Raw genomic sequence first — 15,463 nt, 5'->3', positions numbered from 1 at the left:
CTGTTCTTCTTATTATTTCACTTTGAGAATATCTTTAATTTTCCAGAGCAGAGGGATCCCAGTTTGATCCAAGGAGCTGCCAGTGACCCTGGCCAGGACAGAAGGAGCCCATTAAAGGAACAATTCCCAGTGAATGGATTGGGCTGGACTGGTGCCACCCCTGTGGAATGCACAGCCCAAGGAAACCCCCAATAATTCTGGTTTTAGAGGCAGAACAAAAGACAAACAAGGAGTTTTACTGTAGTTCCCAAGTTATTTGTGACTGAGGTGCACTGAAAAGTTGGTAATTAGTAAAAGAATTTGTTCTTTATAGGGCTCTTAAAAATCCCATTAAGTCTGTATTTACTTAGCATTTTCTCTAACTGCCTTATTGGAAAATCAGGCAGCAGGAGCTTCAAAAGAAGTAAAAACAGAATAAAAGCCCATTTCCTATTCTAGTGCCACGAGAAGAAGGGGTTGAATCCCAGGGTGCCCCAATTAAAACTGGACAAACCTGGTGACATGCATTCCAGGTTCCAGCACAGAATAAATTCATTCCTTCCAAACAAGAGCTGTTAACTGCACAATCTAACAACACCTATTGCTTCAGAATTCGGAAACTCTGAAAGCACCGGTGGATTTCAATGCCCTCTGTGTGGTTCAGTGCAATAAGGAGCAATAGATTTGAGCCTGTACAATTTAAAGCAAGCAGGCACAGATTCACAGCTCTCCTTGATGTAAAACCAGAAAGTCACCCAGAAGTATTCGAAAAAAATGCAGGACTGTAACTTCAGACCAAAGCAGAGTAATCCACTTTTCAAAGTTCCCTGATAAGAGCTGCAGCCTTTTGAATTTGCCTTGAGTTCCAGTTTGAAGATCTACAAAAAGATATCTATCTCTAAAGGACTCTACTCAAGAAATGTCAAACGTAAACAGACTTTGAAGGAGTTAAACAACTGTTTCCAGAGCAGCAATGATCAATTTTGAAGCTTATTTGTTGTTTTATTTGGATTTAACTGCACAGGAAGGAGACCTCAGCACAGAGCAATGCCATGCAGTGGGAGGTGCAGAGAGATTGGATATTGCTGGTGCCAGCATTAATTCTGGGGTGCTGGATGCACATAAAGCCTTTTGCAGCTGGATTCCTTTCCATGTGTGGAAATTCAGGGAGTGGATGTCCTGACAGCTGTGTCCCACCTCTGCCTGGCACCACAACCAGGTATCATACAGGTAGGAAAAGAGGCACCTTCATAAAGGGGAAAAATAAATAAATATATTGAAAAGAGTTGCTTTTATTTAAAAAAGCAGCAGGACAGGGGAAAAAATGGGCCTTTAAAGAAGAATCTTTCATCTCACGGTGCAGCCTTAGAAGATAAAAAATGCCTCCCAATTTTCATATATGAATATCTAAACTCAATCTGCAGACAAAAAACTTGAAACAAGAGTGGCCTGGTTTCCCAATATACCAAACACTTTCAATTCTTATGCTCTCTCTTATTTTTTATATCATGCTGGTTTCTCAGGTGTCTCTGAAGTTTGTTGTGTGCAGAAGTGAGGCAGCTGGGGCTGGGTGCTGGCTGAAGGGTGGCTGCTCACACAGAATTTTATCCAGGACTTGCTGTTGTACTGGCTGAACTGGAACATCACTAAGCACAGAATTCAGAACGCTGCCCCACTTGCACCTGTACATTGCTGGTTAAAAGTGGAATATAGCATTTTATTTAAATAATGCATTTAGAAAAAGTCAGGACTCCACAATGGAAAATTATTGTCCTTAAATGTAGCCTAAAATGAACTGATGGCTTATAGAGAAGTGAATATTTTGCTTTTTTTTCTTTTTTTAACGAGACAAAATAAATTCTGCTGTTCCCAATGTCAGTAAAATTTGCTAATACTCATCTAATCAATGTCAGAAAACCTATCAAGTCCCCATATATTAACAGAGTCAGCTGTGGTAACTATGGCACTGCTCTGTTCTGTACTCTGAGAGAAGAACACCAAATGTCATTCTTTAAAATTAAACCTCCCAAGCTCATACCCAAGGCTACAGCCAAAGCAAAAAAGCAGGTTTGCTTTTCAGCAGACAAATGACTGACGAGCATTATTAGACATTTTCTACGAGATCTACAACATCCAACCTCTCCTCTGAGAAATTTCAAAGATTGTTCCCAGTGTTCCCGAGACACATTTATGGATAGTGGATGACTCTCAAAGAAATTGCACCTCAGAATTTTGTTTCTATGACAAGAAATAAGGTTTCAGCTCTCTGCTTAGTTTCAGTAGACATATTAAGGATCAATATGGTCTGCATATTTAGACCTCTGGAGAAGGCAGAAAGTGAAAAGACAAGTAAATCATGTTTAAAATACTAGAGCCCAACCATAAAAATCTATTGTTTCTCTTTTGCAGTGATGGTATTTTACCATCCAAATAAAAATCCCAGCTCACCGATGAACAGAATGATTGAAGTAACACAGCAGCACGCAGTTTTAATTTCAGGTATTTGAAAAGATGATACCATAAAGTGATCTGGAGTATTGTTGCAGCATAAATCTCTCAGCATTTTCCCTGTCCTTAACGTTCAAGCCTAAAATTGTTCCATTCTTTAGCTGACAGTGCACATTGTAAAAGTTGCACTTTATCACTTTCCTTTCATTCTTCCCCAGCAGTTACATTACCACATTCTTTTTTTTTTTTTTTTTATTACAAAGGCAGGGTGTCACTACACGAGTGACATCATGAGGGGGAGAACGAGGATTTGCCAGGAATAATCAGAATTACTCTGCAGTGCCAGGGAGCTCTGCATTCAGAGGGAAGGGACAGCCCTGCAGCTCAGCATGCTGAACATGTGCACTCTCAAATCTATTGCCTGTCACTGGAGTCCCTTGGACTGCAGGAATTATATCCCACAGTTGGGCAGTACAAAGGTAATTCTGTTGCCATATGTTGTGCCAAAGAGCTCACGCCGTGACAGGGTGCATTACAGATTATGCTTTCCCATGTGATGCCAATTTTCTCCTTCATGTGTGAGGGGATAAACCTTGCCTCCATTCAGATTTTAAAGGAGCCAAAATAAAACTGTACCTCCGACAAGCTGGTGGTGCAAATTTAAAAAAGGCAGAAGAAGCCAAACAATTTCTGAGATATTGGAAATTGCTTTCATTTTGCATCCAGAATTCAATATACATCAACCCCATGGGAATTCCAGTCCAAATTCAGGAAAAAAATGGAGTCAAGAATACTTTGATCAGCCTCACACGTTTGCTTTATCAAACACTGCAGTACATTTGAGTTTCTCTGCTTGGTTGATTTTGGATGCTGGCATGGGCAGCAGCTCACACAGACACAAAAGAAACACCAGGAGAGTAGAAAGAAAATAGGTAGAGCCCCCCAGAGCGTGTTTAAGAGATTTTGCTTGTCTGTCCAATTTATTGCTGGATTTCATTACTTAGCAGCAGTGAATTGAAGTGGTTGATAACATGCCACAAATGATTTCACCCATCAGCATCCAGCTCAGCTCGGGAATAATCAAAAGCCATTGCCACAAGCCTGGGATTGGGCAGAGCAGGGAAATCAGATGTACCTGAGCATTTCATCCTGGTCTTCACTGGGTTTTTCTGGCCTCACCTCACAGGGCAGAAATGGAGGCTTCAGCAGAACTTCAGGCATAACTAAAAAAAAAAAAAAACAACTCCCAAAGAGGTGAGGATGGGCAGTAAATCCCTAACTCCTCACAGTGCAGAAACTGCTCCTCCAGGTGAAAGGCTGAGGGGGGAATGCACAAACACTTCTCATGTTCTTCAGGAGTCAAAAAAGCACCCCTGAGTCACAGCCAGGTGTGCTCACAGCTCAGTGCCTCGCTCATTTGGGCTCTGAAACTCCTGGCACAGAAAGAGGCACTCAGAGAGGGCTCTGCATAGCAGCACCTTTGGAATTCGATGGCTTGGCAAGGAAAATCCTCAGGAAATTGGCTCGGGTGTATAAATCCACTGCCACATCAGTCCCTCCTCTGTCCATACACCCAGAAAGAGCCTGAACTGGGATATGGAGGATTTCAAGGAGTTTAAACCTCAGTCCCCTCTGCAATCCTCGGGAATGCTGCCTGCAAACCCAGCACTTGAGGAATTCCCATCTTGCCCACCAAAAGCAAGCCTAGAACTGACAGGATGCCCACACCCTGGGCATCTCCTGCTATCACTTCTTCAAACAATGAGTTTCAGTATTTGTTGCACTGGTAGGCAGCCTGTAATCCTCACCCCAATTTCAAGGTTACTGGAACAAATTCCTTTTGATTTAAGGCCTTTTGCCTTCAGCTAAAACGGAGCTTATTCTAATTATCTTCATTATAGCACACATAATTCGGGGCTCCCATGGGCACTAAGGGTGTAACGAGGATGGCATTTTACATCCACTGACCTCTAAATTAGTGCAAGCTTATTTCACCAGGAGAGGCTACAGAGTAAAATAAATCCTTTACTTCCCACTCAGTTTACAAATGAAATTTTGTGGTTTGTTGTGTGAGGCTCTGTCATCTGCATTCCTGTTTCTCTGGCACTGCAGATGTCCAGGGTTGTTTTTATGTGCCACTTTCATGGCCAAATTGCTGTAAAGCCCAGGAAGGTTTATGGCCACATTAAAGAACATTCTCCACCCCCTCAGAAAACTTTATAGGAGACCCTCACAAACAACCAGAAGGCCCAAAAACATCAGGTGGTTTTTGCCATCAGGAAACATTGTGAAAACTTCCTTTGTTTGGTTTGTGGGTCCTCTCTTACCCTTGAGCTCCCAAGGGGAAAAAAAAAAAAAAAAAGGAGAATGAAAAGAGTATTAAAGGTGGACAGAATGGAGAAGAATCATTGCTCCTCTTCAGCTGTGAGACTCTAAAAGAGAATGAGCTCTTTTAGATGTGTGATCTATCCTAATAAAGACACCCCAAGTTGTCTGCAGTCAGTTTCCACAGTAAATAGTGATGGCACTGTGGAGAGTGACAAATCACATTATGTACAATAAACACTAAATTTACAATAAATCTTTACAATAAATCAACATATACAAATCAGCTCACCCCCTGTCCAGTTATTTCAAAAGGAGTATTTACTACCTAGAAGCTGGACAGGGGTTAGTACAGTTATTTCACAAATTCCACCAAGACCTGTCAGAGAACCTTAGTTAAGGAAATGCTGTAAGTGGAATCTGATCAGATCTGTTATTTCAGTATTTCTCATTTTAGCATGCCCCACTAGTTGGCAATTACTGCTTACTGTACAATCTATTAAATATTCATGTCAGATATTATTTGCATGGAGCAGCTTTTCTCTGATAAAAAATATGTTATTCATTCACTGCTTAGAAGATTGACCTCAGGTCCCTACTTTAAACACACAGTTATATTGATTGTGAAAATACTCCAGGAAAATTATGTAGTTTATATGCATGCATTATTTCTACTGAGTCATCCTGAAGCTTATAATTTAAGCCTCAGTGTTTCAGGTAAAATGAAATTGCTTCACTAAGTAAGGCTGCTTTGATTTCAGCTTTGCTCTGAGCTTTGCCAGGCAAGCAGAAAATCTTCATAGTATGAAAGGTCTTGTTCATATGGAATGTACAGTCATGCCTGGATGGAATCCTGTGCATTCAGAACACACCGTGCCTTTGTCCAGAGACTGTTTTACAAACCCATTTTTGTTCCTTATGTGAATAATCCCATGTCCCATATTAATGGAAGATCACCATAAATGAACAATGAATTGAGGCTTCCAAAGCACTGCTGTGACTATTGCATTATACATGGAGCACAAAGAAAAAAAACAAACAACAACAAAGCAAAAAAACCCACCAAAAAAAACCCAAAACAAACAAACAAAAAAAATAACCCTCCAAAACAAACAAAAAATCAAAGAAACAAACAAAAAACAAACAAAAAAAATTCCAAAAAAACCAAAACCTAAGGATCTTGCTTGAAACAGGAATAAAATCCCCAAACTGAACCAAAGGAACCCCAAGCAACAACAGAAAGATAAGGTAACTGGATTCCATCTAAAAAGAAAAGTACTCCTCATGAGTGTGTCCCTTTGAGAAGGAAACTCTGAAATACCCTACTTGTGAAATATCTGTATGTTACTATTCTGCTCCTCTCACAAGACAGAAACAGTTTAAGAAAGTGAACACGGTGGAAAAACAAGGAAAAGAAAAAAGAGAGAAAAAAAGGATGGGCGTGTTCTTTGCCTTCCTTTCTCTTTGGCCTTTTGCTATTTTATTATATCCACCTCCTGTATTTCCCAGGTTCTCTCCCCATTATCTCTCTCATCTCCTTGCCTCTCACTTTGGTGTCTTTTCTCCTCATTTCAGTCTCCCTTTCAAGAGAACATCACCCCTAGTATGGTTATTCATCACCAGAAAACCCCCAAAAAGCCGAGCAGTTATGAAAATCACAGTTCAGCACTCAGAGGAATGCCATTCTCCTGGCACTGTGTATTTTTTTATGGCAGCAGATCCATGTCCCAGGTACAGCTCAGGCTGTGCAGGAGCCTTGTCTTGGCCCTGTGCAGATAAACTGCAGTCACTCTGCAGGGCCATTTCACCCCAGAACTCACAGGACAGACATGCAGATCCCATTAAAATTACCTAAACAATGGCTTTGAAGGATGGGCTCCCTCCTGAGACTTTGGGATAGGATGATGGGATTTATGTTTGCCCAGAATAAAAAATCCAGGTATTCTACTAAATCATAAAACTAAGAAAAAAGTTCTCTGAAGACAACTGAAATTTCTCTCCTGGGGTACACAATATTCTGCAAGTTAGCCTGATGTGTGCCCTTCTGTATTTCACCCCATGTCTTCATTGAATCCTCTCCAGAAAGTGAGAACTTCATCCTCAGTGGAAGCTCTGGCAAATTCCTGCTGAGCTCCATTCCCTGGGAAACACCCCAGCACTGCAGGGGAGGCTGTGGCTCTTTCATTTACCAGCAAAGGGGTTTGTTTGTCCAGCCCAAAGCAGAGCAGGTATTAGGGAACCTTTTTCCTCCCCAAATCCAGCTCCTCAGTTCTAGCACTGAATCCCCACACATACATATACCCTTGTTTCCCTTAACCCCCAGTGATTATTACATTTCCTTCAAAAGCTGAATGATCTAGGGAATGCAGAGATAAATTTCAATCTGCCTTTATAGATGCAAGTGATACAGTAAAGATTTGCCATAATTTGTACTTGCTGTGACATGATAGAAAGCCAATCATAATGAACCAGGCTGGAAAACAGATGCACAGGTTGTTAAAGGTCAGGATGGAAGAATAACAGGTAATAAAATCCTTTACTTACTGACATATTGCAGTGGGAAGTGTTAAAATTTATAATAATAGCTTTTAAATTTCGTGTCAGGACTTCCTTTTTCTTAAAATGAAAGGACAGAGAATTAAAGCAGTTCATTGTGTGGAATCCTACTCATGTGAGTGTGGAAAAAGTCACCCTGACCTGGGCATTGCCTTTGCAAGGCATGAAGTGCTCCATACAAACAAATCAATTTTTGTAATACCTTTGTATAATTTTCTAAAATGCCCAGAAATAGTCAAAAGTGAAACTAATCTTTTGTTAATTTGTTCACAGTGTTTTATTTTTGGCCAGTAAAGCATCCTTTTCCTTATGAAACAGTTTATCAAAATGATTCAGTAGAACTGTTTCCTGAACGTGGTTGTTCCACAGGACACTCCATTACACTAAACTCTTCCTAAAATGCTTCTCCTAAATGGATCTGAGGCTTTTCCCTCATAGTTTTATTCAAGCCCATTTTATAGTGAGAATGGATGTTTTTGCAATATGGAAATGTGTCCCAAGAATGCATCTCTAGAAATAAATCCATAGGAACACTTCACATCTCATCCCAGTGAAAACCTGGAATATTTCCAATACATTTCTGAAATTATCTTAATGTACAGAAGAAATAAGTAAGAGAAAATACAGAGCCTCTTGTCTCCAAGGTCTATTGCTGTACAAATAATTAATTAGTGGAGCTGCTGTGCTGTGGGCCTGCCTGTCTGACCACTGAGCAATTAAATAAAGTGATTCTAGGAGCTACAAGTGGTTGCTTCTGGAAAACAGAGCATCCTTCAAAACAAGAGAAAAAAGCATTCTTTACTAATTCAATTTTTGGGTAATTATAACCTAATCAATCTTATACAGACTTTTTGGCATCACTATTCTCTTGTTGTTGTAACATTTCATAATTTAGTCTAGCAGTAGCAATCTTAACAACAAAGTTTGGACGCGTTCCAGGCACAAGGGCAAGGGACAATTTCTCCCAGATACATTATACATTTTACCATTACTTAATATTGCATGTAAGAAATACACTTAGAAAGAGAGAGAGATTTAGATTTCCCTCAGAGAAAACTCACAGGCACTATAATCATTAGCTAAATTTCCACCAACTGCATTAGGGAATATATCATCATTTTGATTTCCCCAGAAAAAAGCCTAAAATTCACAAAAATAGGAATACAGAATCCTTATTTATGCTCTGCTGAGAGAATGAATTGGGACTGCAATTCAACAGTTATCAGCACACAAATAGAAATGCATTCTGTCATCAGATATTTGGAGATCCTGTCTTCAGGATCAGATGAGAAAATTCTAATCAGAATAGCTGATGAGAAGTTGCAGAAAACTGAAGTTAATTCAGCACCTGGAGGTCCCTGTGACCTTCCCTGGGGGTTCAGCAGGGCAGGAGGATTTGAGCACATCCCACATTAGCACATTTTACCCTGGACTTTTGTCTCAAGCACACAAGGCAGCAATGGAGAATAAGTCTCAAGCAGGGAGCAGGAAGGACTGTTTCCACACAGTGTATGGTAGTCATTTAAAAGAAAAATAATAAAAATCTCAGCAGTTGGGCAGACTCCACATATTTGCCTGGAGATTATATCCAGAAGGATTTTTTTTTTCCTACTTCTATTGAAAAATCATGTTTAAGATTAAATGTGCTTATTGCAAATCCTGTGATACTGTATAAATATCAGAGCCTTTTGTAAATTTGCCATAAACAGTGACATTACTGACTAAAGCTGACAGTTCTGAAAAGTTACAATTTATAAAGTTAGGATTCCGTTAGATATTGCACTGTAATTCCAGTTGTAATTTCAGCCACAATTCGCTGCAATCAGTTCCAGGGCAGAGACATGCAGGCAGACAGCAGCAGAGGGAATTTTTCCCAAAAAAATCACCAAAGCTGCTCCTTTGGAGCCACCTGCACCTGGGAAAGTGTGAGAGGGGCTCAGGTGAAAACTGCAGGGGAGTCCCCATGAGTGAATTCCTTGCCTCTATCCACCCAAAGTGCCTTTCCAGTATCTGGAAACATAATTATCATAATTTCCAGGAAATGTTATCACCCCCAATGGCTGGAATATTCACAGGCCAGCCAGGGAAAAGTTGGAGATTCTCCTCAGGAGCTGCAGGGCTGCTCTGAGGTGTAAAGCAGAGGTGATTGTTCATCACTGTGAAAGGTTTGTTTTGCAGCCACTGTTCAGGCAGGGGTTCATCAATCCTGTGCATATTAGGTTTAGAAAATCCCCTCCTCACTGGGGAGTGCTTAGTGCAACTAGACAAACACAGATGCTTCCCAGAAATCCCCAAACACTCCCGTGCTCAAAGGCTCACATTTATCAAATCGACTATGCTAATCTCTGCTGTCCAACGGGTTAGGGCTTGTCTTCAGCTGGATCAGTTCTGTTTAGATGTAATTGAAAATTATGGGCATCTCTGCAATTTATCTCTGCCACCGAACCGGTCCCGTCACTGCTTCCAAGGAAAAGGTTGGAAAATGACAAAGGTTGAAAGATTAAAAGTCTGAAAACGCAACAGAGAGAGGACTGTTTGTTCAGTCTTGTAACAATTACCCGAATTCCTCCTGCTAGGCACTCCTCACAGATTGTTATTGTCATTCCTTGTCTTCACTGTGGTATTTGGATCTAAACTTCCATTCTATTCTTCTCCCTCTATGTGGCTAAATTCCATTCTTCTCCCTATTTGCGGCCTGGGGATTTTCAATGGTACTTGAGATGTTAAGGAACTAAAAAAAAAAAAACTTGTCCATTTTTAATTTTGACCAGCCAAGGCTCAAAAGAAACCATATGGCAGCAGTGAGGAGCAGCCATTGCCTGCCTGTGCAGACTCAAAGGACTCTGCTGGGAGTCACAAAGGAACTCTGCTGAGAGCTATTTGCCAGGTCAGAATTTCCTCATGGAAACGTAACCATCTGAACTGAACATTAAGTATAAACAGATGAAATGATTCTTAGGTCAGGTTTTAAATAAAAACCCTTTTTTTTTTTTTTAATCGAAGTGTTATAATAGTTATTACCTGTGTGTTGAAGCACACCTGGAGATTGGAAATTTCAGAATCCATTCACAGCCATGCCCTCCCCTCTGCCATGTGGATGCAGGAGCCTGTAACCTATTTACCCCATTCTGTTAGAAGGTGTGAATTGAGCCTGCATGGGTTTTTCTTCCCTTTTAATAGCTCTGCCTTTCATTTCATTACTCTCTTCGTTTGAATAAACAGTTTTAAGCTGTTTGGATCCTGTGAAAGCCTGGGCAGTGAGGGGTTAATGTTAAAATGAGACCTGGAAAGAAGAGCAGAACAAAGGTGGGGAAACACCTTTCTGGAGCCAGTTCTCCTCTTAAGGACAGTGCAAGAGCAGGACTGGTGTCAGGGAATGGCAAAGACAAATGGAGAGGGACGGATACCACCCAAAAAAACCCTCAAAGCCCCCTGACCCATTCCCAGAAAGATCCAGAACCAAGTGAGACCAGAACTCATTGACATGGGGGTGAAAAACTTCATCCCAGGGTGGTGAAAACTTTTCTATGGGAAGACAATGCCCCCAAAAGCTGAGTGATGCCCCCAGGGCCCTGAACACCCTGGCAGCTGGATGGATGCTGCCCACAATTGGGGATCTCCTCACCTCCCTGCCTCACTTTTAGATTATTCTTTCATTTCTCTTACAAGCAGAAAATAGGGGCAAAACAGCAATTTCCATGCCATGTGTGCCATTTGGTAATAAAACCTTGTCAGCTTTTTTTTTTTTTTTTTTTTTTTTTTTTCACCCTTTTGGCTTTTTACCATTTTTTTTCACCCACAGATATCTCCAAATTTTGGGTGCAGCCACTGCCCTGAACAGCACATCCCAGCTCACTCAGTTGCAAGAGAAGAACAGGAAGGGTAAATAAATAACCACTGTTGCATCCTGAAGAGATGTGCAGGTATCACTGAATACTAAAAGAGGTGTATAGATTGTGAATTATTGAATGCCAGGTGCTTTGAACCCTAAAAAAACCCACAGTGCACCGTGAAAGAATTTGCAGGAATTTGAAAAGATGCTTGTGAATCTGGGGAAAGAAAACAAAACCAAAACAAAACAAAACAAACAAACAAACAAACAAAAACACCAAAAAAAAGAGGAGAAGAGTTGTTTTTTTACTGCTCCATAATCATGCCTTGTATAAACAAAAGAATGTTTATCCTGTTTATCCCTCAGTGTTACTTGTGGGACAACAGAATCCACCCTGCTCTGTTTGGGCTTGAGGCACGTGCTTGTGGTTCCCAGCTAATCCCTTAATCACTGGTGTGAAAATGTGAAAATTGCTGGGGATGTATCCAGACAGGAGAGCTCAGATCCTCAGCACTGCCTCATCTCCTTGGATTCCAAAGAACAAGCACAGCTTGAAGAATAAACAATTAAAATTTGATGTTATATACTTAATTTAATTTAGGATAATAGAGTGATATCTTTATAAGATACTTAATGAAAATGTAAGGAAGAAAAAAAATAAAATAAAAAATAAAAACAAATGAGGATTTGTTCCACTCAGCACAGAAAACAGTCATTACACAGAGGCTAAAAAGAGGATTTTTTAAAGGAAGCTGTAGAGTGAATAGCAGAAGTGCCACTAACAGAAGGCCCACAGCAACCAGAGATCAATCTGCTCTCCTGCATGGCAGGGGAAATTTGGAATACTTGCACAGAATCCCACAGTTTGAGCTGTGTATGACCAAAGTCAGAACAAATGAAATTAAAAATCAAGGTAAAATCAGAACAAATAGCGTGTGCATTATAAGAGGCATGCACAAAAGATTAAAATACCTTTAGCTGGCAACAGAGAAGAAATATAACAATGACAAATAGGAAAAGAGATAATGAAATGTAAGAGACCATGAAAAGAGCACAGACTCATGGCAGCAATTTAACAATCCCTGAGTTCCACAAATACTGGAATGCAGATAATTTAATACCCAACTTGACAAAGGGAAGTTTCCAAAATCTCCTACTTAACCAAATGAAACTGCTTTGATCACAGAGGGATTTGTGTTCTAGAACATATACAGTGCCTGGATCTGCATTTACCTGTCCATGGGCACCTGTGGGACACTCTCACCAGTGCAGGGGAAAACTTTCAAATCTCCACGTTCACAAGACAAAAAACAAATGAAAAGCAGAAATGAGTGAAGAATGAAAATGCACCAGGACTCCTCTAGAGCTTATCCAAAACATGGAGACTCTGCACAATCCCTGGGAAACTTATTCTGGTGTCAGATCACATCCACAGGACAATTTTTTTCTTATGTTTAAGTAAGAAGAGCTTCAGGAAGCACAGCAGCACCTGGCTGATTAAATGCAGCTCACTTCTTAAGCTCAGTTTCTTTCTCTGAATTCTCTCTTGCCTCCAATGCTCTCAGTAAATGTGGAAACCATTTCAAAGCACCATATGCTGGTGTTTTCTAAACTATCATTTTCTGTAAATTGCCGTTTCATAGAAATTTAGGTGAAAATGCTTTTGTTCTTATTTGGATGAAAACTCATTTAGGAAGATGAATAAATTCCCTGAACATGCAACTCCTGACATTTGGCTATCTCTAGCAGAAGATAAAACTAGCAAGTCAAGCTCATGATTCTCTACTAATTTACCTCATGTACAGCATATTTTTCGACATCTATGCTTAAAAAATTAATGTAGCTTTGAGAGTCATCATTATTGTTATACTATAAACAAGTTCTTTTGTTGGAAATGGTAATCTTCAGAATCTCTCTCCTAAGAAAAAGAATTTTAAAGCTAAATATTCTGGGGGAAAAAATGGTTCATTGTGCTTTTGTCATCGGGCTTTTAGATAAAGCAGCCCCAGATTAATGAAACAAATTCCTAATTTCTGGTAATTTGATTCTTTAATTGAATTAATTAACTGACTTTTTCAAAGCTTTTACAAGTAAGCTTAAATTTTACAGTAATGTTGGAGCAGGAATCAGAGCCTGACTTTCAGATGGACCAACCCATCCCAGTCACTCTGAGTGGATCTGCAAATGCTCAGCACTTCAGTCAGCATCAGCAAGGAGGGAACAAGGAGAGGAGAAAAACAGGAGAGGGTAAAAGGATCACAAAGATGACAGCACGTGGAACCTCAGATAATCCACAACACACCTGCTAAAGGTCCTGTAAAGCATTTCATGGCAAAATGTGAGCACCAGCAGAGAGCAGCTCCAGCAGTCACTGCCTGTCTCACTTTGTGCCAAAAAGGTGATATCTTGTTTTTTTTCCTACACAGCAGCACACTCTGGTCCAAAATGTTGTGAGGGTGAAACCTTCCCCCCAAAAGTACAGATGAACCCTTCACACAGATATCAGCAAAGAACAAAAGGACACGAGAGAAATCAGGTTGAAAAATCAGATGGAGTTTGGTGATATGGTGCTGTCACAGCCTGGCAATTCCATGTCAGGGTCACTCCCACCCTGCTTTCCTGTTCATCCGTGCAGAAGAGAGATTTGCAATCTCTGCCTTCCATTTGCCCATCTCCATTTGCATAGTAATACTAAAGGATTGTCTCTAAATAACCTGAATAAGTAATTTCTACAGTATTTGTAATTACAGCACTATAAATCCACAGCACCTGATCAAGGCCAGGCTATGCTCATGAGCAAAAATCTCCTTTATTTTGGTGTCCTTTGGATGAGGCTTCAAACCCTGACACCTGACCTGCTCCAAACACAGCCTGGGAAACAACACAGTTGGAACTGAGGACTGATTTTTAGAGTAACTTGGTTTTGATCCAGTCTATTATTATTTAAACCTTTATTCCTGACTACCTGAGCTGTATGAAAATTAAATTTAACCATAAACATTGCACTCCCATACTATGGAAGAGAATTAATGATTGAAGCAGTTGTCCAAGATAAGACAATCAATGACTCTGTGGCTGCAATAGCTGAGACAATGAACCTCAGACTCACAAGAAAAAACAATATTTAGTGCTGTCTTTTTGCCATATATTCTGACATTCTATAAATCTTGAATTGTGCTCTATGTTTATATATATATATAAATATTCCTGGCTCTCAGCCTCTGACTGTGAAGCTGGTTCCTCGAAAGCCAGCCTGAAGTATTTTTAATTCACAGAGAATGTGAAGAAGCACCAGAATAACTGTCCTTTTAATGATCATCTGCTAAGTTACAACTTCTCAAGAAACAGCATCGTATAGAAAATCCAACTGCAAAATTCCACAGGAGACAAATTTAATTGAGAAAGACTGAATTCGATGTTACAGCATGACCTGATGGTTTGAAAGAACCCACTGGTTTTCATTTCTATATTCTTAACAAAAACACTTAGAATTTGAGAATGGCTTCAGCTGAGAGGAGCCCTCAAAGACTAATTTAAATGTTTGGTGGGATGGTGATGTAATTTGATAATACAAGTTTTTGTTTGCTTTCTTAATCACTTTTTAATTGCACTGCATTCTTCTCTTTGATAGATAAATTTGCATTATGGAACACAGTAGAACAAGAAAGCTGAATGTTATTAGTTTTCTATGAATTAATATACTTTACTTCTAATTCCACTCAACTGCTCATTTCCTCCAAAATCAGTCATTGCAGCTGACTCAGAGACCAGACCCAGTGAGGTGACATGAACAGGATTCACACTTTACATTAAAATACACGGCTTTTAAATCTTACTATTTAAATAGTTTGACATACGAAAAAGCATCCTTCACTTCTCTCACTTAATAAGAAAATGGCAATACCCACTTCTCTGTGTAATCTACAAGCATTCATTTCAGTACTTGCTAGATCTGGATTATTCCAGATTTTTCTCTTTAGTTGTTTACCAAACCACAAAGCCAAGGGTGATTTTTGGGTGGTAAGTGTGGAATATTCAGTCTGAGTTTTTTATCATTGAGTCAGTTGCCTTAAGGTAAACATTTCCATAATGAAAAAAAAAAAAACAAAAAAACAAGCTGTTTTCTTCAAACTGTGATTGTTTCAAATACAGCTGCTTTCAAACATAACTGGTTTGCACAGAACATGAATCTCCATGGGCAAAAAAGAGAAAAGCACAAGTGCAGGAAGTGCAATGGCACTGAGAGCTGCAGTCACTAAAACTGCTCAGAACATGAAGGGTCCTCCAGGACCAAGGCAGCCAAATGGGGCTCAAAATATTCCC

General features: G+C 39.9%; 1 long non-coding RNA gene across 1 annotated transcript; it reads left to right on the top strand.

The window, feature by feature from the left end:
* The first annotated feature begins 576 nt into the window (after positions 1-576).
* On the top strand, positions 577-15,256 carry LOC148222138 (uncharacterized). Its single transcript, XR_015806675.1, has 3 exons — positions 577-1,209; positions 2,389-2,478; positions 11,111-15,256. It is a non-coding gene; the product is annotated as an uncharacterized LOC148222138 (long non-coding RNA).
* Positions 15,257-15,463: the final 207 nt, after the last annotated feature.

Source organism: Sturnus vulgaris, chromosome 14 (assembly GCF_052056855.1).
Source record: "Sturnus vulgaris isolate bStuVul1 chromosome 14, bStuVul1.hap1, whole genome shotgun sequence".
Taxonomy (NCBI): domain Eukaryota; kingdom Metazoa; phylum Chordata; class Aves; order Passeriformes; family Sturnidae; genus Sturnus; species Sturnus vulgaris.
The sequence above is the reverse complement of the archived record's forward strand: the minus strand, read 5'-3'. Positions and strand labels throughout refer to the sequence as shown.